Source organism: Agelaius phoeniceus, chromosome 11, assembly GCF_051311805.1.
Source record: "Agelaius phoeniceus isolate bAgePho1 chromosome 11, bAgePho1.hap1, whole genome shotgun sequence".
NCBI classification, from domain to species: domain Eukaryota; kingdom Metazoa; phylum Chordata; class Aves; order Passeriformes; family Icteridae; genus Agelaius; species Agelaius phoeniceus.
Genome location: NC_135275.1, coordinates 5776113 through 5780865, shown reverse-complemented (window position 1 = coordinate 5780865; position 4753 = coordinate 5776113). Strand labels below are relative to the sequence as shown.

The 4753-nt window shown below is 60.5% G+C and overlaps 1 pseudogene; it reads left to right on the top strand.

Moving 5' to 3' along the window:
- The first annotated feature begins 555 nt into the window (after positions 1-555).
- On the top strand, positions 556-3110 carry LOC143695050 (E3 ubiquitin-protein ligase PHF7-like; annotated as a pseudogene).
- The last annotated feature ends 1643 nt before the right edge of the window (positions 3111-4753 follow it).

Below are 4753 nucleotides of genomic sequence, written 5' to 3'. Positions count from 1 at the left end.
CCAGGGCCTGGCATTTGACCCTGCACTTGCTGCAGGAGTCCTGGCCCTGGTTCCACCCTGAGCAAACGCTCGGACCCATCTCAGAGCCTCGGTGCCCGAGGAGGCCGCCACAAGTGGATGCCAGGGACCTGAGGCCATGGCTGCCCCAATTTTGGGTACACGGTGCTGATGTCAGAGTGGCCATTGTGACCTGTGCGACCAAGGCCACAAAAGGGAACGCTGGGCTCAGGCCGAGTGTCAGTGCGACCTGACGACGGGAGGAGAAGGTAGGGCAGGGACGTGGCTGCTCAGGGACCAGAGGGGCCCCACACCTCGGGGCTCTGGGCCTGTGCTGCAGGCTCACCTGCCTCTCCCTTCCCAGAATCAGCGGAGGAACAGCCAGAGGACACTGTGGTGTTCCTTAACGCAGCGACGGGAGGAGAAGGCGGACAGGAGCAGGGCTCACGCAGGGCTGAGCAGGGAGTAGAGCCTCGTGGCTCTGGGCCTGTTCTGCAAACTCCCCCCCCCCACTCTTCTTCCTCCCATAGAGAGAGAGGACCAACACCTGAAGCGACAATGTCACTGGAGGACAGGGACTCAGCACAGACACCGGCCATGGCTGGCAGCAAGCAGGAGGGCCCTGGTGCCAGGGAGGCAGGTGAGGGCAAAGCAGCCCTCTGACAGCCTGGCCCAGGGGCTCTTGTTGCAGCAGGCAGTGTGGGGATCAGAGCAGAGGCAGGGGGAGCTGCTCGGCCATGCCGGGGCCGGGAGCCTCCTTCCTGCCCATGTCGGGCCCAGCTGGGCCAGGGGGCAGCTCCTGGGACAGCCGTGCCCGCAATGGCCCCTGCTGTGCAAGGCCTCCAGCCCTGCCCATCAGCCAGGCAGGGACAGAGCAGCCTTGGGGCCGATGCTGCTGCAGGCTCAGAGCCCCGCAGAGCTGCTCATGCCCGCTGCCACTGGCTCTGTCCCCTGCAGCCTGCATGCTGTGTCGCCGTGCCGAGGCTGACCCGGACATGTGCGGTGACAAACTGGAGAAGGGTGGGCTCTGTGCCCACGTGTTCTGCATGGTGAGTGACTCCGGGCGCTCCCTCCACCGTTGCAATGAGCAGCTCCTGCCGCCCTCTCCTCATCAGCTCCTCCCCTTGCCTGCAGCTCTTCGCCACTCTACTATTTCGGCAAGAAAACCACCGCGTTGGACTCATGGGCTTTCTCCCTCGGGATCTCCTAATTGCAGTCCGGCGGGCGGCACAGAAGGTGAGAGCGTGACAAGAGCAGGGAGATTTGTGCCTGGCGAGGTTTGCCAGAGCTTAGCGCAGAGAGCAGGAAAGAAAGGCCGGCCCAAGAGCCGCGACAAAGTCTGGCTCCCAGCAGCTGTGGCACAGAGGCCCTGGCACAGGAGCCTCCCTCCTCCACCAGGCGGCTCTGTGGGCTGGGACCCGGCAGCGGCCACATCCTGCGCCCTGCCCGGAGCCGTGGGGCTGCCAGGGGAGCCCTCGAGGCTGCTGCTGCTGCTGCTGATGGGGCTGCTTGGCTCTTTCCAGTACTGCTGCGTCTGCGGCCAGAGCGGGGCAACCATCATGTGCTCTGTGCCGGAGTGTGACAGATGGTTCCACCTGCCCTGTGCCAAGGAGGGCGGCTGTGTCAATGTATACGTTACTCCGTTCAGGTACCTCCTCTCCCTTTCTGGCCATCACTGGGGAAGGATCCAGCATTTCTCACTTTCCCCTTTGCTTTGCCCCCAGCTCCTTCTGCCCTGAGCACCGTCCAGAGCAGGAGGTGGAGGCGACTCCAGAGCCGGACACCATTTGCTCCATCTGCTTGGAGCCTGTGGAGGACAGAAAGACCTTCACAACCCTGGTGTGCCCAACGTGCAAAAGGGCCTGGTTCCACAGGGACTGCATCCAGGTTGGAGCCCTCCCCTCAGCCCTGGGGCACAGCAGGTGCTCAGCAGCAGCAGCAGCAGCAGCAGCAGGGCCTCGCTCACCCTGCCTGTGTTTGCCCTGCAGGGACAGGCCATGCGCGCTGGTCTTTTATGCCTCAAGTGCCCCCTGTGCAGAGACAGTGGGGAATTCCCTGTTGAAATGTTCATCTTGGGGATCCGAATCCCCTTCAGGTTGGTGTCCTTCTGCCTGGCCCACCAGCCAGGAGGGTACAAGTGCTGTGCTGTGCCAGGCCCTGCCCCAGGAGCCCTGGCCCTGCCCTGTCCCGTGAGTCTGGGCTTCAGCTTCGTGCCCAACTTGGAAAAGCGCTGGAGAAAGAGCAGGGACATCCTGGATCTCCATGAGGGGAGGGCAGCAGAAATTCATCATCTCTTCCTTTCTCCATCAGACAGCCGACATGGGAGGACAACGATGCCTTTGCGGAGCTAGGAGAGAGGCATGGCCAGTGCAATGCCAGGGATTGCCTTTACCCTGGAGGCAGAGAGGAGGCAGAGGAAGAGGGGTAAGTTGGGATGCTGCACCTGGGGCTCTGCAGGGAACCTGTGTCTCCACAAGGGCTCAAAGCGGGAAGAACCAGAAGCGTTTGGCCAGACAACCACCTTCTGGCACACTTTGTTCTCAGTGCTATGAGCCTGTTTGCCTCCCCAGGCCCTGGCAATTGCTCCTGTGCTCCTCCTGTGCTGCCGAGGGCACCCATAGGCGCTGCTCTGGCCTGAGAAACAGCACACACAGATGGGAGTGTGACACCTGTGCTGGGCTCGGAACATGTATGAGTCAAAGCCCCCCTGTGTCCCTGGGCTGGGGACAGTGCCCAGGCCAGGCTTGGCAGAGTGCGTCCACTGCTGGAGGGCTGGGGGCACTGCTCTGGCCTGGCCTGGCCTGGCCTGGGCCTGGGGGGCCTTTGACATTCCCGCTTGCCCTTACAGCCTCCAGGGTTGAGTCAGAGCTCAATGGCCCCAGGCTGGCCAGACAGTCAGGACTGGAATCTGCTCATGGCTCCTTAGAATCTGAGGCCATCATGCCCAGCTCCCACAGCCCTGTGCCATTGGTGCTGGTTTCCCCATCGCCATCTCCAGAGACGAGCAGCCACAGCAGGCCTCAACACGCAGCGTGGCAGCAGGCGCTGCCATCTTCCTCACTGGACACCAGGAGAATCAGCAGATCAAGGTCAACATGCAGCAGGTCCTCTGACCCTGAGAACTGGGTCCATTCCAGACGTTCTGGGCCCGGCCGCAGGCAAAGCCGCTCTCGCCAGCAAGGTCGGGCCCAGAGTCCATGTGTCCGCTCCAGGAGTCCCTGTGACAGGAACAGTGGGACAGGGCCACGAACTGAGAGGCCCAGGCAAAGGGAGACACCTGCACGGACGTCCCCCAGACGCAGCCGCTCCCACCAGCAAGGTCGGGCCCAGAGTCCCCCTGTCCGCTCCAGGAGTCCCTGTGACAGGAGCAGGGGGACAGGGCCATGGGCTGAGAGGCCCAGGCAAACGGAGCCACCATCACAGGCATCCCCCAGACACAGCCGCTCCCACCAGCAAGGTCGGGCCCAGAGTGCACCTGTCCGCTCCAGGAGTCGACGTGACAGGAGCAGTGGGACAGGGCCAAGGGCTGAGAGGCCCAGGCAAACGGAGCCACCATCACAGACATCCCCCAGACGCAGCCGCTCCCGCCAGCAAGGCTGGGCCCAGAGTCCACCTGTCAGGTCCAGGAGTCGCCATGGCAAGAGCAGCAGGAAAAGGCGAAGGACTGAGAGGCCCAGGCGAAGGGACACGTCATCGGGGACGCCCCCCAGACGCAGCCGCTCCCGCCAGCAGCGCCGGGCCTCGACTCAAACTGTGCGGTCCAGGAGTCGCCAGGACAGGAGCAGGAGGACAGCAGCGAGTGCTGAGAGGCCCAGGCGTAGGGGGACATGGTCGGGGACATCCCGCAGGAGCAGCCGCTCGCACCAGCGACGTCGGACCTCAGCTGGGACCTCCAACAGCAGCACGTAGCGTCATCTTTTCTTTCTAGTCCATGTGTTGCTTGCCGGAAGTGAAGGTGAGAACGCTCAGTGCAGGGACCTTGAGATGTGCAGGTCTGTGAGAAAACCATATCAGCTCTTGATGTTTCTATTGGCAGGAAAGAAGTCTGTGCTAAATACCTTGATTTCTGTGTACCCGTGTATTCAGTGAAAAGTCACTTAAGGATGTGGCTAATTACAAAGGACTCTTGTTCCTGCCTTTAGACTCCAACCTCTGATGTTTCCCCACTGCTTACCCTTGATAATGAACCACTCCTTAATGGGCTTGGATATGCTTAGGGAGACATTCAGAGCAAGGTGGCTCTTAGGGAAGCTGTCTCTGAAAAGGACGTGTGCTGTGTTGCTATCTTTGAACAATCTCATTTCAGTAAAGCCAAAAAAAGAAGAAAGAAGAGAGTGAGGCACTGCCTCAAGTGGCTGAAGACAACTTTGACAGTATTGCTGCGGATTTGAAAGACTTGATTGGACCTTCAAAGAACAAACCAGAATAGACGGAGGAAATACCCTGGGGCAAAGAGGATGCACAGGACTCTGCCCCAGGGTATTTCCCTTCCATTTGGGACCTTTGCCTGAGAACGACACAGCTCAGAAGCTGAGTACTTTCACGTTTTCCTACTTTGGAGGCACAGAGGAGTTGGGCATCAAAGAGGGCAACAGCAGAACCCTTCTAACATGCCATTGCTAAGGAAGAGCTTCTGGCAGGCACTGTAGGGCAATACAGTGTAAAGAAGGTCAGGGTCCAGGGGATTTTCAGCAGCAGAAGTCAGTAATTAGGAAGAAGCATTTTCATCTTCATTTCTGCTTGCCAGGGCTGTGGT